At 45.0% G+C, this 13,303-nt stretch overlaps 1 non-coding gene across 1 annotated transcript; it reads left to right on the top strand.

The window, feature by feature from the left end:
• Positions 1-236: 236 nt before the first annotated feature.
• On the top strand, positions 237-308 carry Trnac-gca. Its single transcript has one exon. It is a non-coding gene; the product is annotated as a tRNA-Cys (tRNA).
• Positions 309-13,303: the final 12,995 nt, after the last annotated feature.

Genomic DNA, 13,303 nt, shown 5'->3' with positions numbered 1-13,303 from the left:
TCCTTTGCCTGCTGACAATTCTAGTACATCAACATGTCCTAGCTGGATGCTTGGTTGCATGTTGGAAAGAAGAGTGATGGCACAGGGAAAAGCTGGAAATAAGCATGGCAGAGAAGATGAACGGAGGAAAGACACACAAGGCTCTGGGTCTAATGAACCTAGGGGCTTGCAGGGACTGCTGTGCTAATGATATTATACTCAGGTAAAGGATACTAATCATGGCAATCCTCAGCCATGGGGGTATAGCTCATGGGTAGAGCATTTGACTGCAGATCAAGAGGTCCCTGGTTCAAATCCAGGTGCCCCCTATTGGTATCTCTTGATTTGATTGATTCAGGGCTCTCCTCACTTAGAATGTCTTCAGTTATTCCCAATCTCACTTTGTCAGCCTGTCTCTCCTCTGCTCCACTGAGAAGTAACAGGTTCACATCTGCCAGACTCTTCCCCTTCTCATTGACCATACTTTGAGCTTTGTGACATTTCCTCTCCTCTTTCAGTACTGAGACACTTCCTGTTCTCTCCTTCGAGCTTGGTTGGTTGTATCCATCACAGACAACCTGAAGACAGAAACCTAGTAATTAAATACAAAAAAATCTATTGGGAAGAATGATTATGTTAAGAAAGAAGAGTATAAGCTTCAAAGAAAAAGACAATGTGTTCTGCAGGATAAGGGTTCAAGCAAGTTCAAAGTTGGAAGGGAGTCCTCTCCAAGGTATAGGTCCTGCTCACACTGGGGAAAGAGTTTTTGTTTGCTTTTAATTATTATTTTTGGGAGGGCATTAACATACAAAGTGATGGGTTTCATTATGCATCGGCATACATGGGTCATTAAACTGCTTTCATCCCCACACCCTACTGCCTTCCACTGTGTTCCCATCTCCCCACCACTCAGTTGTACCTCCTGCCTTCTTGTCATATGTGTTCCATTGCCCTCTCCCTTGAGATGCCCTCCTCACTTCTTATGATCCCATTTTTAGTGTTCTCTCTGTGTTTCTGACTCTGTCTTTTCACACACACACACACACACACACACACACACACACACACACACACACACTTTTAAACAAGGTTCTCTGGAAAATATCATCCTGAGTGAGGTAACCCAATCACAGAAAAACACGCATGATATGCACTCATTGATAAGTGGCTATTAGCCCAAATGCTCGAATTACCCTAGATGCACAGAACACATGAAACTCAAGAAGGATGACCAAAATATGGATGTTTCACTCCTTCTTTAAAAGGGGAGCAAGAATACCTTTGGGAGGGGATAGGGAGGCAAAGTTTAGAACAGAGGCTGAAGGAACACCCATTCAGAGCCTGCCCCACATGTGGCCCATACATATACAGCCACCAAACTAGATAAGATGGATGAAGCAAAGAAGTGCAGGTTGACAGGAACCGGATGTAGATCTCTCCTGAGAGACACAGCCAGAATACAGCAAATACATAGGCGAATGCCAGCAGCAAACCACTGAACTGAGAATGGGACTCCCGTTGAAGGAATCAGAGAAAGGACTGAAAGAGCTTGAAGGGGCTTGAGACCCCATATGAACAACAATGCCAAGCAGGGACTAAGCCACTACCCAAAGACTATGCATGGACTGATCTTGGGCTCCAACTGCATAGGTAGCAATGAATAGCCTAGTAAGAGCACCAGTGGAAGGGGAAGCCCTTGGTTCTGCCAAGGCTGGACCCCTCAGTGCAGCGGACTGTCAGGGTGGGGTGATGGGAAGGAGTGGGTAGATAGGTGGGGGAACACCCTCAAAGAAAAGGGGGAGAGGGATAGGTTAGAGAGTTTATAGATGGGAAACCGAGAAAGGGAATAACATTTGAAATGTAAATAAGAAATACCCAATTTAATAAAGATGGAAAAAAAGAAAAAAGAAAAGAAAGAAAAAAGAAAAAATAGTAATTTAAGTTATAAATATAAAAAATTTGAATTTTTTTTTTAAAAAAACAAGGTTCTCTAAGCCTGAAACATGAAGTATTTATCTTTTGGAGTTTGCCTTGTTTTGCTTAACATGATTTCCACATACATGACTTTCCTGCAAATGTCATGACTTTGTTCATTCTACATAGGTGAGTAAAATTCCACAGTCTTCTTATGCATTCCCATCAATCTGGGGAAAGGGTATTAATAGATTACTAGCCATTCTTGGTTACAGTTTCGAGGCAAGCAGACAGTAGCCCTGTATAGATTACATGAATCATGAGGATGTGAGGTCAGGGGTTACCAGGGGCTACAATGTTTCCCAGAAACAGTCCAGGCAGCAAGGGCTTCAGTGGACCAGGCTAAGTCTGTAGGCAGAGGGTGGTTCCAAGACTGGCTAGGGCTGTGAGGTCTTCAAGGGCCAGACTTTCTTCTCTGGACAGAGAAGCACCAGCCGAAGTGACATTGCACTATTGAGCAACCATCCAGAATCAGGGAAGCAGGCACACTTGGGAAAGCATAAAGCTACCTCTGTTCCTGACCTCCTTGCAGGAACTCCTAGAGACAACTGTCCAATCATGTTTCCTCAAAACAGGTTCCTTATGGCAGAGTAAATAAGGAGGGTAGATTGACAGCTGAGAATCACAGACTGATAGTGGCTGAAGTAGGACTCGTTTGCTTTGGTCAGTGGGTGTGCAAAGATGTGATATAGGCAGGATATGAGGCCAGTTGGTAAGACTGCTGTCTGGCACTTCCATGATGAGCATGACATGTGCTTGTCCTATGAAGTGGTACCTTTTTAGCTGGACCTTAGAAGGAGCACATATGGTCACACCTGAGCCTAGGTGGTAGTGAGGAGCCAAGGCCAATTGAACCAGAAACTTGAATCTATGGAAGTAGTTGGAGCCAAAATGGAGTCATCTATGCCAAATATTAATGAAACGGAATGAGGAGGCCATGAAAGAGGGTTTGTCACACATATTCATGCTAAAAAAGTACAACAAAGACTTTCTGAATCTACAACCCTGCATAAAGCCCACTGAAATCTTACACAGGAAATTCCTCTGGGTGGATGCCTGTCCAGTGTCTATTGTTGAACGGTGGACAGACACTATCCCATTGCCACCCCTGATCCTTGGGTAATTGTCTCAAACAGTACACAGAGTCTCATTTTCTCCTGCTCATCTGGGTGTGCCTATGGTTCTCAGAGCCTGTGTGTCCTGGATTCTGATTTCTCTTGTGTTCCCAAACAAACTCATTTCTCTGTAGAGCCTCTCTCCATGTCACCATTTTTGGTTGACAAAAAGCTCAGTCTAGACCATTCAATTCACATTCCAACTGCAGGCTCACAGGCACTGTGACAGATGGCTGTATTTTGTGACACTAGACTTTCTGTGGCTTGTTACGCAACATCACTGTGAGTAAGACTTCCCAGTGCTGAAATGGGTATTTGGAGGGGTTCTTGCTGGGACGGATCCCAAATCCATGGTCTCTGTGTGTAGCAAGCAATCTGTTCCGTCAGCTGCAGGGATGGTGGGAGCCACTGCCGAGGGCAGGGAGACAGCAGCCTGGGAAAGCCTGGGAAGCAGGAAGTGTCCTTGATGGCGCAGAGCAGGGGAGGGATGGTGGGCAAATGTTCAGTGTGTGAGCTCCTTGATGTAGGCTGCATCTGACCTGAGTTCAGATGAGAACTGCCTAGCTTTATAAGCAGCATTTAAAGGTGGTGTGGATTACTCAGAAATTGCAGAGTTGGGAAAGTAAGATTGATCTGTCTGAGACTATGATACCAGTTTAAGAAGAAGGAAATTCAATGCCTTTTATAGACACAACCTCAGGGGAAAAGCCAACTCGACCATGTGGCTTAAAAGTCCTTTTACCAGGACCACTGATATCACCAAGGTGGTGCCAGCTAAATAACTCTTGTTGGCAATAAGTGTTCCACGGAAGATGAAGGGTGTCGTCCCACAGGTACCTGATGTGCCCAAAATTTACAACCAAGCCAGAGAAAAGCAAAATCAAAACGGAGTGTGGAGATCGCTGTTCAGAATGGAACCAAATCCATAAGCAACTCAAGTTTCCTGAGAATGTGTATTAGCCAGGCTTCTGTATTGCTGCGTCCAAATATCTGAGGAAAACATTTTAAAGGAGGAAATGTTTATTTAGCTTGTGCTTTCTGCTGCTGTTGCAGGGGTGGAAAGCATGGGCAGAGCAGATACTGTGGTGGGCAGAGGACAGGAGCACAGGAAGGTTCCAGGGTAAATGACAATGCTCAGGGCAAGGCTTGTGACCTACTTCTTACTGAGGGGTCTCACCACCTGTGTTTCAGCACTAACTCCATCCTATGATGAGTTCATGGAGGCATGAATCCTTCCTTCTGTCATGATCTCTGGAGACCACTTCCTGGTCATCCTCAGAGCTGGCTTAACTAATCTCCTGGTATTTTTCTACCCCTTCAAGGTGACAATTAAGATCCAGCAGCACGTGTTGTATTCACAGAAGTGTGACAAACTAAACAAAGGAGGCCAAGAACACAAGAGACGCAAAACGACCTCGGAGCCAGTAGTACTCTACAGGCGGGAGCAGCTGAAGGGACTGCTCAGCCATCATAAAGCATGTAGCTTTTGACAGCCTTTTCAGAAATAGCAAAGAAACATGGTGGATTTTCAATGTGGAACCAAATGTCTTCCAGAACAATGACAGAAGCTGCTTCAGTGGCATGGCCAGAGCCTAATGAGGGAATACCCTGAACCCCAGGGTTCTTACCTATTGGTCTGGGTCTCCTAGTTTGGAGGTTAATTTGTTATGGCATATGATCGAGGGAAGGTTGGAAAACACTGAAAGTGGCATATAGAAGAGGAGTCACTGTGGGGAAGTGATAACTGGGACCACGCCCACCTATAGCTAACTCTCCAGGGTTGTGTGCACTTCCGGTGTTGTTCAATCTGTATGCACAAATGTTTTGCAGTCTTTTCTGATACATCCTCTACATTTGGGGTCCAGGATGGGCAGAAATTTTGTCTTTTAACTTCACAGAATTTTAAATCAAGAAATTCCACCAAGCCTTATTATAGTCCATGATCCTGGACCCTGACTGGATAAGGCTTTGGGAGAGCTGGCCTCAGGGCTTTACTTACATCCCTTTCCAGATCTTCCCAGAGAGAGGACATACTTCCTAGCCATTGGCTAGGGCTCAGTCCTGAGACCAGCTTTTACCAGGAGGAGGTAGCATGTGATACAGAAGAGCCTGGAAACCTGTTCACTAGTTTGACATTCTCAACCGATTTCTGCCTTTTTCACAGAGGTGTTTTCTTGCCAGCTGTTTGTTCTCCACCAGGGACCCCAGAATGAATACATAAGAAGTAGGCTGAGCCAGATCACAGAGATAGAGAGAAATTAAATCCATAGATGGACCCACAGCTTGAGACAGAGCTGACTAAGCACAGTCTGGACCCACTGATGGACATCTGCCCTACTAACTATGAAAATGGAAATAATGCTTATCACTGTGTGGGGCTCAACTTTGGAATGATTCGTTAGATAGCATTGTTGTGGAGGTGGCAGACAACCTCAGCCATGGTTCCCATGCCTGTCCCTTCTCAACACCCATCAAGTTCTGACAGAGAGGCAGATAAAGCACCAATATATTGAATTCAGAATGTGTAGATGATGTAGAAAGAAGATGCTGATCCAAGTGAGAGACATCATCGGAATGTAGAGGTGAATTCTTGGCTGGAGGGAGAGTATCTAGGCAGCTGTGACAGGTTATCCTAGCCTGTCAATGAGTAAGAATTGCGTACACTGTGGAAACATTGGATATAGTAACACAGGTATTATTATTACTTGGATATGAATATTTCCTGAAAGACTCCTGTGTTTAAGATTTAAATCAGAATCCAGCGAGCTTCAGAGGTGTGGTTTTAGGGAAGTGACTCCACCACAAGAAATCTCCATCAATGATTAATCTATTAATGGATCATATTCTCATGCATTATCAGTGTGTCGTGTGTGTGTGTGTGTGTGTGTGTGTGTGTGTGTGTGCATGTGTGTGTGCGATTGTGTCCTCTTGGAGGAAGTAAATCACTGGCATAGAGCCTGGAAAGATATTCTATATGCCCTGCCTCTTCCTGCCTCTGTCTTTCCCCACTTCCTGGCTGTCATGAGCTTGATGACTCTACTCTGTCACACCCTCTCTGCTATTATTCTCTGACTTATGACAGGCTGCACAGACAGGGCCAAGTGATGTTGTCCTGAAACCTCTGAAATCTGAACCAAAGTGCCTCTACCTTCCTCTTACATAATCTCTTTCAGATATGTCACAACAACACAACAAAAGATGAATAGTCAGTGGAATAAATTGAGGAGAAATACTGGCCAGTAAAGGGTTAAAGCTCTGTTGATTCAAAGAATCTGGGATTCTCTCCTGGTACTCACTCTGTTGCCAAACCTAAAATTCTCCAATTTCCTCCTATATGGTGGTAAGGATTGAACCTAGAACTCTCCACATACTAGACAAGCACCATACCCCTGAGCTATACCTCCAGTCCTAAAATGTCCTTTTCTTTCTTTACTAGGCCCTCTGATCATCTCTCTTAGGACTTGTTTCAGTTTTCTGTGTTGACATCAAGACAGGGTTGTCATGAGACAGGGTTCTCTTCCTAATGGTTGTGTGTATTTTTAAAAAGGACTTATTTATTTTTATTTTAAGAATATGAGTATTTGCCTGCACGTATGTCTCTGTGGATCAAGAGTGTACCTGGTTACTGTGAAGGTCAGAAGGGTGTCAAATACCTGAAAACTGGCGTCCCAGACAATTGCGAGTTGTCTGTTGATGCTGGAAACCAAACCTGGGTCCTCTTCTAGAGTGGCCAGTGCTCTGCACTGCTGAGCCATCTCTTGAGCTCTGAGTGTATATTTTTAAACACTCATAACTCACTGGTCTATAGAGGTTGCTTTTAGGAGGGATGTGCTAAATCAGAGGTCATGCAGCCTGGCTGGATCCTCTCTCATCAGCAGCACTTGGAAGCACCAGGAACCTTGACACTGGTGTGGAAGAATCCCAATCCCCTCCTAGCATCTATCTAATAAATTCCGTGATCTTAAGCGACAGAATTTGCACCACCATGTGATTCCAAATGGTGCATAGGTGAACGAACATCGGTGAAGCTCAGCTCATCTGCCATCTGTGATCAAGGGACATAATGCTGAGTTTAGACTAGATGATGTAACTGTGGAAAGGACTAGAATGAGGACAGAATCCAGGAACTGGGGAAAGGGTAACCAATTGGAGTGACCCAGCACTGCTGAAGGTAGTGGTGGCAGGCCACCGTGTATCCACTCAACTCCCTGAACTAAGCTCAGAAGTGAAGCATGCTCATCGAAGCATTGCATGTTTCTGAATAAGCGCTTAGCAGACCACCCCTGAGTCCAATTCCCACACTCCCTACACCTGTTATTTGCTCAAAAATCCATGGTGTTAAGAACATACTTCCCTTGACCTCCTGAGCCCATGTTTGCTGAATCTTCCTACAAGAGTGGAAGAGAGGATAAATGGGTATATAGTTCTTCCCTGGATTGAAGAACAGTCCCTGGAAGAGGAAGGGAAGACACTTCCAAGGCCCATGAAAGTCACAAGACCCACCCACCCCCAGGTCCTATAAGAGGGAAGGGAGGTCTTCAGTGGTGCAGCTGCCTGCAAGGTGCTCATGGGATTCCAGTGATGTAGATCTCAGGAGCAGTCAGCCAGGCCAGGGTGGCTCTGTTGGTGAAGTAGATGGCTGGGAGTCACCCATGCCCCTGTAAGTAACCCCATCTGAGGGGATCATTTCTTTGGTTCTCATGCCCTCTCTGCCTGAGGTAATTAGGAACAGTAGCTATGTAGTGGTCAGGTTGACCATCCTTCCTCCCCATGGTCCTGCCACCTGTGTGCCCTCTACTGTAGCCCTCTAGGCCTGTATAGCCCCGCCTCACTTTCTTGAGTGTGTAGTTCTTTTATGGTTCTTCATTTGTCTCTTTTTGTCTCCAGCATGTGAATCCTCTGTCTACATTTTGAGGATGTCAACAGCAGGAGCCGAAATAACTCTCATGAAAGACCAGAAGCTGGGGTAAATAGAGGACAACTTTATCCCTTTGTCTCCACATCCCTTTTGCCTGCACAGGTGCTCCTGGCTCATGAGAACTGCAAATGAATGATACAGATGCAGAAATGGCTTAACATTTTACATGCTGAGCTTTCAAGTCACAACTGGATCAGTACAGAGCCCCTCATCATGACAATGGGCACTGCTTATTATTTGGTCACAAGTCAGGTGTGTTTTGTTTGGACACAATTTTAAGCAACATCACTTTCCCTCCACAACTAGATCATGGAAAGGAAGACTAAATCAATGTCTGTAGACTGTCCAGAAGTCAGAGTCATCCATTGAGCTTTTTTGGTCCACACAAAGAACCCTTTTCCACACGCTGTGATTTAGAGTCCACAGGTAGAGACCAAGACTGTTAGTTTTTACCCAGCCCTACCCACCTCTGCCACACCAAGTGCAAACCCTTTGAGCCCAATCCCCCGGTGAGTCTAAGGATAGTATAAATGCAAACCTCCAGGAGTTGGTCCTTCTGTTGAGTTAGGAACTATGAACAGGAGGATCAAGAGCAGGTCACAGATAGGCATGCAGAGGTGACTTAGGCATGGACCTCATAAAAGGAAGTGATGGTGGCAAAACACTGGCAAGTGTACATGCCAGGATTGTGGCACCCAGGGGTTATCTATAAAGGTTTAAAATGTTTACTAGGTGTGTACATGAAAAGGTGGTGGCATAGCTCAGGGATTGAGCATTTGACAATAGATCAAGAGGTCCTTGATTCAAATCCAGGTGCTTTCTTGCTAGAGTGTCTTTTAGATACAAGTGAGTAAAACTGAAGTAGTCATTCACATGAAGTCAAAGAAAGGCCATTGTTATTCATTGGCCTTTGCCCCATGATGGCGTCCTAGGTGGGGACTGGAGTGTGTTTCCCTAGTGCTTTGGATTCTGCTCAGGCCAAGACTGTATCCTCATCTCCTAAAGGGGCCAACAGAGTGTTGGCTATGAGGCATGTTCAGGCTATAGTTACTCAAACTGTGGCAAGGACTGTGACCTTATGAAGCCTATTTACTGCAGGAAATCCATCCCATGGGAGGCTTCTGTCATAGAGAAAGCAGTTCCTCCCCCTTGCCAGTCTCTCTTATCATTTCTTTGAAGGCTTGTGGGATTCCCAAAATGTTGTTTTTATACTGTGCACTCCTAGTGACCCCTGCATAGGCTCCTGCAGCTTCTGTGGATATTCTTGGTTCATGGAGTAGTCTCTTATTTGAACTAAGCCTCTCTGAATAACAAGAACAATATCTTACTTGTCTCTATGTACTCGACATGGGTGACAGAGACAAATACCTAACAAGTCCCATGAGTCTTTATTTCAGTGAATAAATGATGGAGTCTTGTGCTGGACTGCATGTGTTATTCATAGAAGGCCCCAAACCAGCAGCTCCTATTCTGACTACCAAGTGTGAATGCAGAGGAAATGCCACTGTTGGGCATACTTTCCTCATCACACCTCGAGACAGAGGGGCTTCAAGGGGATAGTTAAGGTCAAGGAGGAGATAAAGGGAGGAGAAACTGTAGTATATTGAGCTTGCCAGTGTCTAGAACATTCAGAGAGCTTGGAGTATAAGTGCACAGCGAGTTCCGGTAAGGTGTCATGGATGAAAGGTGCGAATGAATGGTGATACCTAAGTGGGGTGCATTGCTAAGAGGTAGAGCATTTGACTACAGATCAACAGGACCCTGATTCAAATCCAGGTGCCCCTCCCTTTTTCCTCAATGGTCACAATACTGTTTTTCCTACACTGACAAACTCCCTAAGACAGGAAGAGAAATGGGAGGTCAGGCTTTTACTAGAAAGGCATCCTCATCTACCTCTAGCCTGACTTCTGTCCATAAGGCCAGGGACAGTTCTGCATTGACTCAGTACTGGTGGAGACAGAGTCCTGCATCTGAATAAGGAAAGGAACAGTGGCAGATGTGTGAATGTAGGTGCAACTTGTGGGTCTGCTTTTGTGTCTACAGAGACTTTAAGGAGTGACCTTTCCTTTTTTCTTTAGAGATTCAATGTTTTTTTTTTTATTTCCTCTGTGTATGTTTTGCCTACATGTATATCTGTATACAACATTCTGGCAGTACCTACAGAGAGCAGAAGTGGGCATTGGATCCCCCGAAGCTAGGACGTAGTCAACTGTTGTGTGGGTGCTGGGAACTGAACATGGATCCTCTGCAAGAACAATCAATGCTCTTAACCACTGAGCAATTTCTTCAGCCCTGTATCAAACTTCTAATTTTGATGTCTGCAGGATAGACACAGGGAGAGGTGACTTAACAGATGGAGTTACACGAAACTATAAGCCAAATTCCTTCCACCCAGAGACATGAGTCTTTCCTTCTGGGTTTAGAAATTGTATGGGAGGCCTACTCACATTACGGAGGGTAAGTAGTTTTGCTCAAAGTCTACTGATTGAAACATGGCTCACCAACAAAATGTGCACTCACAGCTAACATGAATGTGTTTGGCTAAGATATTTAGCACCATGATCTCATCATGAGAGTGTGACTGATTACCAGGGTTCTCTCGGGAACTGGTTCAGTCTCTTTATTTTTACCACAACATGGTCTCACAAACTTAGCCAGCACAGAAGCTATCATATTTTTTCATTTGTTTGCTTGTTTGTTTGTTTTTTTAAGACATGGTTTCTCTGCATAACCCTGGCTATTGGAGAACTCCCTCTATAGCCCAGGCTGGCCTCAAACTCAGAGCTCTGCCTACCTCTGCCTCCCAAGTGCTTGGATCGAAGGTATGTGCCACCATCACCCAGGAAAGGGTATCATCTTAACCTTGGTCAATGCCATGCTCTTGAGTAGGCCTGTGAATACTGGGTAAATCACACAGAGAGACAAGAATCATCCTGGAAGTGACACAGGTCCAGCAATACTAGAGAGCTAGAAGCTGAGGCCAATAATCACTGTGATGTTCTTGATTTGGCTGGTTGAAGTCCTGGCCTGTGGCTTCTCTTGGAGGCTTGTTGTTTCATGAACCTGGATGGGCTCTCATGCTTCTCTGCTGTGCCTTGACTTCCTCACATTCCTGCCAAATGCTGCCTCTGTATTTCCATTAGCCCAAGGTACCTGAATTAGTGATGGGATCACCAGGCTTCTACACCAGGAGAATCTTTGGTTTCTGTGATTTCCTTGCTTAAAACAGGTGAACGGCTAAGAAAGAATACAAATGCAGGAGTGGGTTGATGAGAGCACTGAGGCACTTAGGTCTTAACCACATTAATAGCTCTGTACGATCTCCCCTGTTCACCAAGTGTATCCATTATTTTTCTGTTTCTGTGATAAAATACTGTGACCAAAACCAAGTTATGGGAAAGAGTTTATTCAGCTTATGGTTTTAGAGGCAGAGTCCATCATGATAGGGAAAGATGGCAGTAAGTTTAATTCTGTGATCTGGTCTTGGGTCTGCTTTTTGTATATTTATTCCAGGATCCCTGGTTGGCATGGCAGCTGCAACAGGGAGCTGAGAGTTCACATCATCAACCACAAGCATGGAGCAGACAGAAATGGCGTGAGGCTATTGAAGCATCCTCCATGCTGCAGCATTATCTCACCTGCCCCAAACAGTGCCACCAAGTGGAGACCAAGTGTTCAAATGCTCAAGACTATGGGTGATAATTCTCATTCAATTCACTATCTCAAGCTACTCCTTTTTGTCCAAAGGGAACCTGAAATGAACACACAAGAAGCAAACTCAAGACCAGATCATTGAGTTAAGCCAAAGAGAGGAAGACTCAAGTCTTGAGGCAGAAATTTCTAATACTAGCCTACACCAGCTTCTGGGTGCTCCTAGTGCTGAGCTGTAAGCAGGAGAATAAATGTGTGCTGTTGATGCAGCTGAAGTTGGGGTGACTTTTGTGGAAGTGCTGGCTACTGCAACCATGATTCTTACACCTGGTACCCAATTGGGTGCATCAGGGACTGACTATGGGGAAGAGGAGATTTTAGTTGATCCAAAGAATTCAGAATATGTATACAGAGTATAAGTGAAATTCTCAGACATAGGAGGGACCACTGGGGCATAGGATAGCAAACTCTAAGTTGGAAATAGCATGTTCTATCAATCCCTGTTCTATTGCTGTGAAGAGACACCACACCCAAAGCAACTCCTATGAAAGCAAGTATTTAATTGGGGGCTGGCTTCCCATTTCAGAGGGTTGGTTGGTCCATTATCATAATGGCAGGGAACATAGCAGCTCACAGGCAGGCATGGCCCTAGAGAAGTAGTTGAGGGTTATAACTTGATTGATTGAGAGAGAGAGAGAGAGAGAGAGAGAGAGAGAGAGAGAGAGAGAGAGAGACAGAGAGGTCTGGGTTTTCAAAACCTCAAAGTTCACCTCCAGTGCCACACCTCCTCCAACAAGGTCACACCCCCTAGTCCTTCCAGTTCATTAGCTGTGGGCTAAACATGCAAATGTATGAGCCTGTGGGGGCCATTCTCGTTCAAACCACTGCACGTGTCTAAACGGCTGGAATTGGTTGATCGATTTTTATAGTGTAAGAATGAGAAAACATATAGTACATTAGAGAGTCAAGAATAGACATAGACAAAAAAATCCCTAAGGATGTGTGACACCAGAGTGAGTCAGAGAACAGTAGAACTTTTAAAGTAGACAAGACTCTAGGAAGAAAGGAGAGAGCAGGCTTTAGCTCTGAACAGTAGTTCTCCAAACCAAGGCTCCACAAAGTCCTGAGGAGGAGGCCAGGAAGCTGGCTAGGAACTACCTCTATAAATGTAACCGTCTTCCAGACCTTCTATGGTGATAGAACCCTTCAGGCCATAAAATTCAGCATGCAGACAGCACCCCCCTACCAAAACAAAACCAAAGGTCTAACCCATCAAAGCCCACAGTTATGGAAAAGAATGTGTGGTGGTTCCAATATGTTGGCCCAGAGAGTGGTACTATTAGGAGGCACAGCCTTGTTGGAGTAGGTGTGGCCTTGTTGGAGGAAGTGTGTCACTGTGGGGGTGAGCTTTGAGACCCTCCTCCAAGCCACACGGGAGACAGTCTGTTTCTGGCTTCTTTTCGATGATGCTATAGAACTCTCAGCTCCTCCCACACCCATACCTTCCATGCTCCTGCCTTGATGATAATGGACTGAACCTCTGAACATAAAAGACAGCCCCAATTAAATGTTTTCCTTATAAGAGTTGTCTTGGTGATGATGTCTGTTTACAGCAGTAAAACCCTAACTAAAACTCTAAATGTACTAAGCTTGCTTGTTGGCTTCT

The sequence above is a fragment of the Rattus rattus genome, chromosome 6 (assembly GCF_011064425.1).
Source record: "Rattus rattus isolate New Zealand chromosome 6, Rrattus_CSIRO_v1, whole genome shotgun sequence".
Classification (NCBI taxonomy): domain Eukaryota; kingdom Metazoa; phylum Chordata; class Mammalia; order Rodentia; family Muridae; genus Rattus; species Rattus rattus.
Note: the sequence above shows the minus strand (reverse complement) of the source record. Positions and strands in the feature narration are given on the sequence as shown.